Source organism: Pinus tabuliformis, chromosome 1_2 (genome assembly GCF_031772625.1).
Source record: "Pinus tabuliformis cultivar Carrire ecotype Pingquan chromosome 1_2, CPIR1, whole genome shotgun sequence".
Lineage (NCBI taxonomy): Eukaryota > Viridiplantae > Streptophyta > Pinopsida > Pinales > Pinaceae > Pinus > Pinus tabuliformis.
The window spans coordinates 92,825,637-92,837,159 of record NC_142298.1 but is presented as its reverse complement, the minus strand read 5'-3'; positions in this window follow the sequence as shown (position 1 = coordinate 92,837,159).

Sequence of the window (11,523 nt, the reverse complement as noted above, 5' to 3'; positions counted from 1 at the left end):
GTAGAACGATTAGCTCGTAAGGACCCCCGTTGTATAGCCATTCATCGACGGAAGCTGCTTCCCAGATGGGATAGAAGTGCAAACCGATAGCTGCAGAGGTAGGAATAATGGCACCGGAGATAATATTGTTTCCATAAAGAAGAGAACCAGAAACAGGTTCACGAATACCATCAATATCTACTGGAGGAGCTGCGATGAAAGCAATAATGAATACAGAGGTTGCGGTCAATAGGGTAGGGATCATCAAGACGCCGAACCATCCAATGTAAAGACGGTTTTCAGTGCTAGTGATCCAGTCGCAGAAGCGACTCCATAAATTTGCGCTTTCGCGTCTTTCTATAATTGCGGTCATGGTCAGAACTTCGTTTATAAAATCATCAGAGGCTCCCAAGCATAAGGCTTGTTATTTTACAGTATAATATGATCCATGTATCAATGTCAACCAATATCTGGGATGGAATTTAAATATCTATCCCAACGGGATAGATACTGAATCTATACTATATGGATAGAATATAGAGGTATTTTAGATAGACTCTATCTTTTTTAGATATATTCCACACTCTATAGATCTATCTGTGGTTAGATACTCCATCAAATTATTTATTCCTGGTTCCAGAAATGGAAGATCAATTGGAATGAGAACAGATAGGATCGAATAAGTATTTTTTTTTTTTCGCTATAACGAAGTGCAACGCAATTCTGGAACCAAATTATTAATAAATTTATATGAGTGGAATATCAATTATTTATCACCTTTCTGGAGAACCCGTAGTGCGATAGTTCGTTCCCTGTGAATAGAAACAAATATTAAAAAAAACTTGATTAGATCCAGAACCAGAATAAGTGCACAGAGGTACCTATCAGAAATTTGATCCGGGTTGCCCGGGACTCGAACCCGGAGCTCGTCGGATGGAGTGGATGATCTGCTCTTCAGTATCAGTAAGAGCGAGAAATCTCTCCCCAAACCGTGCTTGCAATTCTCATTGCACACGGCTTTCCCCATGTAATGTATCTATTTCCTATTAGTTCTCGGATAGAAAAATAAAAATGATTCTGAATCGAGGCAATTACTCAAAGAGCATTTCATTGGTCAAATAAGTTTTCTATTTTCAGATCCTGTATCTTTTACCAGGAATTAGCTAGGGGATTTATCTGGGGAATATCTGAATGCCAAATTCGTTCTCTCTGCGAACGGGCCGCCGCTTTTGATGAAAAAGGCAGAGAATCAAATTCTCGTTCTTTTGAAAACGATTTTTTAAAGAGTTCTGGACCTAATTCCTTCCGAACTACACGTATCGTACTTTTATGTTTACAGGCTAAAGTTTTAGCACATGATAATAAAAGTATATACTTTATACGATATAAACCATCTCGATCAAAGGATCCACTGTAGTAATGAAAAAGATTTCTCCAAATTTGATCGAATCGATTGAGGATATCATCATCTGTTAGACTGGTCCAAGACAATTTACTAATTGGCCGCCCTGATATGTCACATAATTTTTATGTAGCCAATAATCAAATTATTGGTACAATCAGAACTATTGGATCCATTTCATTGGTAATAAGAACAGGGATGAATAACTCATCTAGCGTTTTGGTTCTGACCAAAAGAGGGTTCATCCGAACCCTCAAAAAATAACCTGGAGAAGAAGAACAATTCTTGGATAATTGATGAGAACAGACCCTATACGGTTCGGACCAAAGATGGAAATAAAATTGCCGAAAAATTAGAAGATAATATCTACATTTTTTAACTAGGAGATCAGCACCCTTTATAGCTATAATAGGTCTTTCGCCATATCTAACATAGTGAATTTTAGGATCCTTCAACGACCAGATACTTTTCAGTGAATTTCGACGAGAAAAAATGATAATATGTTTTATCTTTCGATGAAAATGAGTTCGCTGAGGGAAAGATCCATGAGACAATGATCGTGAATGAGAGGATCGTTTAAGACGGGAAAATAAAATGGATTCGCATTCACAGACATAATAATTCAACAGGAACAGGAAGAATCTCGTATTTACTCTTGGGACGACAATAATTGATCTTTGTAAATTCTCTGGACTATTTCTATAGTCATAGAGAACAGATCGTAATGGGTGCAAGGAGGGAGCATCTCGGATCCAGCGACGAAAGGTTCGAACCAAAATTTCCGGATGAATAGAATAGGGTATTCGTGCATCTAATATAGAATTTGAATGCGGGAATTTATCCTCTAAGAAGGGAAATATTGAATGGATCGACCGGAAACTCTTACATTCATTCATCCCTTCCACAGAAGATTTTGACCATATAGAGAACGGAACTTCCAGGACCAATGTAAGTGCTTCTAGTACCGATTCAGAATAGAAACTCTTCTTGCGATCAGCTAATGGATTTGGATCGCAATTCACGAATAAAACAATTGAATGATTTTGTTGACGTATTTGACCAATCAAACGTTTTACAGTTAGGAAACTTAATTGATCATTGGAACTTAAATGTTCCATCGGTCTGGAGGAAGAAATTGCGTAAAGATCTTCCTGAAAAAAGAGTGGATATAAAAAGCATTGTTGCCAAAAGCTATCTTCCTTTCCGCATCTATGGAACTCATCCATTTTCAACCCTCAGCTATGGCCCTCGTTCATGAGAATAACCTCTTTATTTCTGAGAAAATACATGGTGCGATCTAGTCGGAACAAGATAGGAAAAAAGAGATATATCCGGATATCAATATTCTATCTTCTATAGATTTACTACCCAAGGATCTCATTCGTCATGAGGAAGAACGAAAATCTTTTATCCTGGCAACCAATCGCTCTCCTGACTCATGGAATTAATAAACCTGGTCAGTACACTATTTATCTTACACATCTGTACTCGAGTATTTAGGACTCATTGTTAGTGTATAAATCCCTGATCTACTCAGGGAAAACCTCCCGATATTGGGTACTAAACTGCTCTTAACTTCTGATCAGTAAAGGGAATTCCTCGCTCGCTTAATTGGAACGAGGAACAGAAGCTCGTTTCTCTGGGTCTACTTATGATTCAAGTCATATAGCTTTCTCCATTGACTCATTCGACTTAACCGCGAATTGATTCAATCCTATTCACAATTATCACATTTGATCCGAAAGGATGAGCATATTATACATCCATCTAGGTATATAATAGACATTTCCCACCCATTTGATTCCTTAAATCAGATCCGGTCCTGATCGAATACAATCAGGTATCCGAGAAATAATATCAGGTATCATAAAGATCATATGTTGGAACGACATGCTTTTTTTTCCGTTCATTATACTTCGAGGATCAGTCGTAGTCTTCCGAACTTTACCGATGGTATCGACGAGTTTTCTACTTCATTCAAATGTGTAAAAGATCTTAGTCGCACTTAAAAGCCGAGTACTCTACCATTGAGTTAGCAACCCATATTGCGAATAGATATTGAGGATATATACGATCGAAGTGGAATGCGAGGTTACTCAATATGAACTGGTAAATCCTACCAATCTAATTGACGAACGGGAGGGATCAAAAACCTACGTGAATGACCAAATAATTCACTCGTCAGTTCATATCGGAATATGTAGAGTTTCGATCCACCATTCCAAAATAAAGTAATCTAGGTTATGAATAAATGATCCATCGACAGAATTATCATGATTGGATAGAATCACTGATAAACGATGAACCTAAGATATCTATTTCTATTGTGAATGGACGAATTATATCGACACAATACACTATTGTCAATCCAGAATAAGAGATAAATTAATTGTTGGATTGGCGCTATATTGGGACGAGATGTTAGACGCATCGATAGAAAATCCTAGGCTTATTTGTAACAATAGAACGATTCAAATATTCGTCATCTTTGTATGGAATCACGTGGAAACGAGATTTACTTGGAGAGTATATAATAAAATAAGAATAATGTTGAGCCAAGGGCATTTGATCCGAATATGAAATGATGTCATAATCCATATCCACGAAACCCATTATGTAAACTACCGCATCGTTTCAGACGATGTTTTGAAGATTCCTCCCTGATCTCGAATCATGATCGAGATCAGTGATCTCGAATCATGATTCGAGACGTGATTATGAATAGTCATTAACTCAAATGATATGATAGGAATAGGTATCGAATCGGATCCACTCTTTTTGTATAGAATACACTCAATGTAATCAATTAATTGATATTTATTAGGTACTTAACTTAATGCTTCTTTAGCTGCGTGCATTACCTCGACAGTAACGTTCAAAATGCCCTTTCGTCGTGCAAATTTTTCTGTATTTCTTTTTACTTCGTCCCTTACAAAACGGGGGATTTTACCCAATTCTTGCCGACTTTCAGGATCCCAAATTGGACTAATATCCGTGGATAAGGATTTAGTCATTATTTCCTTCATATCATGACCACAAAAAATATCTAGAAGATGATCCTCCATACCCAGAGCGAATGAGTTATAAACTAGATCAACTATTTGATTAGTACCTTCGTAACCCAAGAAGGGTCGATATCCCAAGGAAAAATTTTGGATATGAGCTGGGGCGGAAATAACTCCACAGGGAATTTCAAGACGCTTACAAATATGACGTTCCATTTGAGTACCAAATATTGCAGAGGGTTCCACGCGAGAGATAATATCTCCTACTTCAGCATGATCATCTGTGATGATTATCTCATCACAAAAATCTTTAATTTGCTCTTTGAACCATTCTGCATCATGTTTACAATAAGTACCTGTACAACTCACACGAATTCCCATCTCTCTAGCAAGTATCTTAGTGATTGAAGCAGCATGAGTTGCATCACCAAAAACGGCTGTTTCTTTCCCCGTAAAATTCTGACAATTGATAGATCTTGAGAACCAAGCAGCTTGGGAAACGAATCGAGTTTGTCCATCGATATAGGATTCGTAATCAACCCTTTTGCTCGATAAAATAGGAGCCGCCAAGGTCTCAAGAGATTTCTTTATCTGTCGGATGCACTCGGCCATATCTACAGCTCCCATAGGAGTTGTAGATACATAAGGCATTCCAAATTCCTTATTCAAATACATCGCTGTCATTAAGCCCACTTCACGATAAGGAATTAAATTGAACCGAGCTTTCGATAAATTTTTCGGATCCTCTACAGATCCTCCTTCAGGAATTATTTGATTAATTCTGATGTCCAGATCTTTTAATAAACGTCTCAACTCACGACAATCATGTCGATTATGAAAACCCAGAGTAAGAATCCCAATTATATTTACAGAAGGTGCATCTGTTACGAATTGATCCAATGTATGGGATTTCTCCAAATAATATCGAACTACCTGTTCCAAAGTTCTATCCGCTGCCTGAATTTCATTCACTTGATAATGATCCACATCCGCAAAAATGACGTTGCAATCGGAGATTATGGATGCTCTATCCACAAAGTTTTTTAAATCCTCTTGCAAGATACTAGAGGTACATGTAGGTGTTAATATTATCAGATCGGGACCTTCCTCCCTATCTTTTCGAATAATATGATCCACAACTCTTTTTCGAGATCCACGTGCTAGTACGTGACGATCTACTATACTAGCAGTTGCAGGAGTAAAATTTCTTTCCCGTTCTAACATAGAACGCATTACATTAAAATAATCATCTCCTAGAGGAGCATGCATAATGGCATGGACATTTTTGAATGAAATAGCTACTCGTAGAGTTCCAATATGAGCAGGACCAGCATACATCCAATGGGCTAATTTCATAAATTGAACCTTATCTCAAATTGATCCGTATTCCCATCTTGCACCACAGATATATCCCTTTATCTCTTCCCTATTGTAATCACATTCCCTTCTGAACTTTAAGTATGGTTAAATTATGATAAAAAGGAAAACAAAGTTGGATCTTTTACGAAAGAAAAAAGGGAAGAGCGAAGGAAGGGAAAACAGGAACCAATGAAATAAGTCTGGGACGGAAGGATTCGAACCTCCGAATAACAGGATCAAAACCTGCTGCCTTACCGCTTGGCCACGCCCCATTCCCATCCTATTTCCCTATTCATATGCTAATGAATACTTATATCAAATTTTTTGTCAACCCATTAGTATCCAAGATTCATTAGATCAGATCTCAATTGGGGAAAAATTTTTGTGGATATTTCAACAAAATAGGTTATTGATGGAATTGGACATAATAGGAGAAACAGAAAAAGTGACAAGAATATCCATTCATTGATCATTTTCTATTAGATTGGGTAAAATGTTGTATGTATGAAAGAATCATCCCTTCCAACCCCAAGTCCAGTCAAACTTGCCGAAGAGCTTCGATCGATTCGATCAATCAAAGACTTTTCTGGCTTTACCCCCCCCCTAATTTTTATTGGAGAATAAAAATGCCAGTTATGTTCAATATTTTTCTAGATGATGCCTTTATTCATTCAAATAATCCCTTTTTTGGAAAATTACCTGAGGCTTATGCAATTTCTGATCCAATTGTCGATGTAATGCCAATTATTCCTGTTCTCTCTTTTCTCTTAGCCTTTGTTTGGCAAGCTGCTGTAAGTTTTCGATAAAAAGTATCCCCTTTTTTCTTTTTCAAGTTTTTGGGTCGCTGTCATTGATCCAATTTTTGTATAACTCTTTCCATTTTTTTGTGACAGAAGTTCTATCCTTGCTCCACCCGACGATACCAGATTCAGATACCTTATCTGCTCCCGGATAAAAACTTTTCCACTCACCTTCATCAATTCCTTCCGATCCCACCGCTCACTTCGGATCGGGCTATTGGGTCACGTATTGATACGATCACCAATGACTTATTTTCATAAATATTCAATAAATCTCTAGTTGATCCAAAAAAATAAGAGGGAAAAAAGACCATTTTGAAAACAAAGAGAAAAATTATATCCTTCTTTCAAATTGATTTTCACACGTGATTCGGAGAAATAATTTCGTGATTTGTAACAATAATACTATTGTTTGGTATTCAAGTATCCATATATGGTACAAAGATTGATGATCTATTCTGTTGTACTTATAATCAGGATTCCGGAGATTACGTAATGCTTACTCTTAAGCTGTTCGTTTACGCAGTAGTGGTATTTTTCATTTCTCTTTTTATCTTTGGATTTCTATCGAACGATCCAGGACGTAATCCCGGACGTAAAGAATAGTGAAAAAAGTCTCTAGGTTAATGGGCCTTTTCCGTTCCGTAGAAAGATTCGGGGTTATTCGTTTTCAGGATCAATAGTGGACGAACGGAGAGAGAGGGATTCGAACCCTCGGTACGGATGATCCGTGATTAATATTAAGTTATTTGGTTTATTTTTGGTTTTTTGTTTTCTTTTTCTTTAGGGTTTTTGGCAGTGCATTATATTAAATATCATTTTTTGGGATTTCTTTGGGTTAAAAAAGTCATTCATCTATAACTATTTCTAAGAGAGATAGTAGTAAATGACTAATTTCTCATAAGTTTTAAATAGTCCACTTAACACTCATTGCATCACATAAATAAATAAATAACAAATTAATTAATTTGTATCTATTAATTGAAAAAAATACAAAACTATTTAAAAATTTATAAAAATTAATTATTTCATTATTAATTAATTATTAAGTAATTGAACATATGACTAACTTCAGGTTCGACCATTGTCGTTTCGAAGATCCACTCGCAGTCGGTTCACGAATTAGCGAGTAAGGGAGCAAGAAAACCCAAAAAAATTGAGGTTCACTCTAAATTATTTGACTAAAAATTATTAGCGAGTAAGGGAGCAAGCAAACGCAAAAAAATTGAGGTTCATTATAAATAATTTGACTAAACATTACATCGTCTTTTAGAATTAAGATTAAAAATGTAAAAAGCCATCTTTAAATATTATTTCCGTGTGATTTGTCATGATAACAAAAAAAAATCAGACATAAAGAAAACCTATTACCTAACAATGCCTCAAAAGATTTAATTTTATTGTGACTGACTAGGGTAATGAAATGAGATTTGGCTCGGTAAATTAACCCTTAAAAAACTCGGTATAATCGTTGAAAATCCTCAATCTCTCAATGCCCAAACCTATCCAAACATCTCTCACAATCTGTTTAAAAAAAAAACCATTACCTAACAATGCCTCAAAAGATTTAATTTTATTGTGAGTGAATACGGTGCTGAGATTTAGCTTGGTAAATTAACTCTTAAAAAAATTCTCTTTCAAAAAAATATTCTTTACCATCAAATTCATTTAATACTTCTTCACCATCAATTATTTAATGAACATACAATTATATCCTTCACCATCCGTTATTTAATGAACATACAATTATATCCATTGCTAAATCTCAATTAATGTATATACAATTATATCCATGCTAAAATCTCAATTCATAAATTCAACTTTTCGTAAATAATATTATATTTGTGAAAATAATATTTGTATATTATTTTATCTAAATATGAAACCAATATTTGTGAATATAAAATTTAAATATTATTTTATTTAAATATAAAATAAACAATATCAAACAAACAACGGGCTGCGTTGGGTTTATCTTTTTTTGGTAGAAGTGACAAAGATTAGGGTTATTGTGGAATGTTAAAAATTAGACATTTTTTTTTAACAAGGTCGGGTAATTTACAAAAGCTTTGATGGAGCAAACTCCTATTACAAAGACTGTATCATGAAAAACCTCTAAGCCACGAGATAGGAACATAGTCTCTTCTTCTAGGCTTGTATTCAAGACTCCATGAGTTTTTATGTGAATTCTAGTGTACTGTTTATCGAACTGACCTACTAGAAATAAAAATTTACAAGTCATGAGATGTGTGTCAAATTTTCAAGGCTTAAAAACTGAATACTCCTGATTTCATTGGTTCTTCTTGTCAAAATTGTCCAAGTTCTCTCCTTCGTTGTTTAAAGAGTTCTCTCCTTTATTGGGTTGGGTACCATGTGATTTGTATGCTTGTTTTTCCCATGTCTTTGCTTTCTGCTCCAGATTTTGCTGTATATCTTTGATTTTGTGTTGCTTGAGATGCTTCTTCTTTTACTGTTGATGTTGAATTTCCTTTTTGCATAAACTGGAACTGTTGGATGTGTCAATAGACAAGGTTGTCAGAAGATTAGCAGCCAAGGTTAAATTGCAGAGATTAGGATTAGAAGTTGTGCGAAGGGGATAAATCAGAGGCGTTGATGGGAGAGGAGGCTGGACAATCCGTCGCAGCCGTTAATGACTGAGATCGATGGTCTTCGGGCACGAACAAGTCTGCAAGTTAACCGAACAGAAGGGCAGAATTATACGTGGAGGTGGTATATCGGGCAAGTTAAAAACCATAAGTGGTAAAAGGGAGGGGTCACCCAATTCCATTGATCGGGCGACACAAAGCATTATAGGAGAGAGATAAAACCGCTTTTCGGGTGGGTAATCTCCGTGCTTGATGACCGCTCGAAATCGGTGAGAGCTGTCTGATCCTATGTGTACAAGTTGACGGTGTGGGTGGTTCGCGCAGATTTCAGTGGACGGTCTAAACAACGACCGTCGGATCAAGCTCCCAATTGACGGTCCTGATTTGATCGTAAAGGGGAGAGCAGCACTATGGAAAAGGTTTTGGGGTGTGGGCCCGACGGTATTAATAGATGCAAATGAAATATTTTTGAAGTCCGGATGAGGCACAGGTAAATAGAAGGGTGGGGGCTTAAGATGAAGTCTGCACGCTGTGAATAGGAAACACTGATGGCTATTAGAAAGGACAGGGGGGATCTTGGAGACCAAAGAATCACTATAATAACATGAAAAGTGGGGATTTCCTTGCTGAGATTGTTGCTGCAATTTTTATGAATGTACCCTCTGTTCTTATTGTGCTTTATCTCAGCCTGAAACTTGCCTTTGATGAGATAGATTGCAATGTAGTTCTTGTGACTTGGATCTGTGCCTTCTTTCCTGTTGTTGCTCATGCGAGAGCCTGGAGTTTTATGCTTTTTCCTTTGCTTTCCCATGCTTTCCTGGCTGTTGCTGCAGTGTTGTGTCCTTTGTTGATTTGTAATTGTTGTTTTTTGATTGATTGCTTTTCTCATTGTGATTTTCCTTTGGATTTGGTTTGCTTTAAAGATAAGGCTTTTGCTGGTTATTCAGGAACTAAGCTATGGTATTCCTCCTCATTTTCATGAACAAGCCCTTCATTTTTTTTCACTCCTTGGTTTGCAAAGTAATCTGCCTTTTGATTATGAATTCTCAAGACATGTCTGTAGATTCCATCGCCAGAGCCTTCCAAGTTCTTCTTGATTCTTATAAAGATTCTGTTCATGTGCTCATTGCTTGGTTTTTTGTTTCTTACCATTGCCTCTATTATTATGGCTAAGTCTCCTATTATGATGGGATTTTGGATTTTTCTTTTTTTTTAATTATTCTTGTTCCCATCAACAAACTATATGCTTCTGTCTTGTTATTTGAAATTTGTCCCAAGCCCCATTCATAAGTGACATTTTCTTTCCCATCAGGACTGAGGATTATTCCTCCTACCCCTGCCTTTCCCGGATTATGCTTTGAAGCCCCATCAAAGTAAAGACAGTATCTATTCTGATTTTTCCTCCAGTTTTTCAATTCCTCTTCACTCATTCTTATTTTCCATATACCTCCTGTGCATGTCTTCCTCTGTCCTCTTTGCCCATTATTATTTATTATGGCTTTGCTTAGCCAGTCTTGCTCTTCCTGTTGAAGGATTTGATTGTCTATTGGAGTTGTTCCTTCGACATTGAGTATTTCAAAGGTTAGACACCAAGTTTTTGAAAGGGTCTTCCCTATCCTTGGAATTTGATTTTTGCAAATGCACTTGTTTCTTGTCAACCAAATTTGCCAACATAGAGCCATTGGAATACATTTCCATATCCTCTAAATTGTGGCTTTTTTCTTTGTTGTGTATGTGTAGGCTTTCTCAAAGGTCTAAAGGAAATCCAACAAGGGATTTTTGAAATTTATTCTTATTTCCATAGGACTTATCAATTGCTGCCAACATTCTTCGGTGAAGATACATTCTTGGAAAAGATGTTGAATATTTTCTTCAGCTTGCATGCATAATGGGCATCGTGTTGGACCTTGAAAGCCTTTTTTTCTTAATTTTTTACTGGTCAATATTCTCCCTCTTAAAAGAGTCTAGATGAACATTTTTATCTTAGGCAAGCTTTTTGGTTTCCATGTTATTTTCCAATAATCTCACTCTTGTTGATTTGGTTGGTCTTGAAGGATTTTGTATCCAATGCTAACTGTATAATGTCCACCACTTGGGTCCCAGAGATATTCATCTTCCTCATCAAGATGGATTGGAGCTGCCCCTTTTAAGAGCTGCTTGATTTTGCTCCATTTCCCTTCCAGGTCTGCCGGAATTGCTGAGATTTTCTAGTCTTGCCACTCCTTTTCCATAAAGAGATTGAGTGTAAAGTATTAAAGCCTTTACCTTTCATCCACTCTTGTATGTCTTAAATTTCTGGATGGGTCTGAAGTGGATATTTTCCCATGATTCTTTCCTCCCAAATTGAAATTGTTTTTCCATTGCCTGGGATT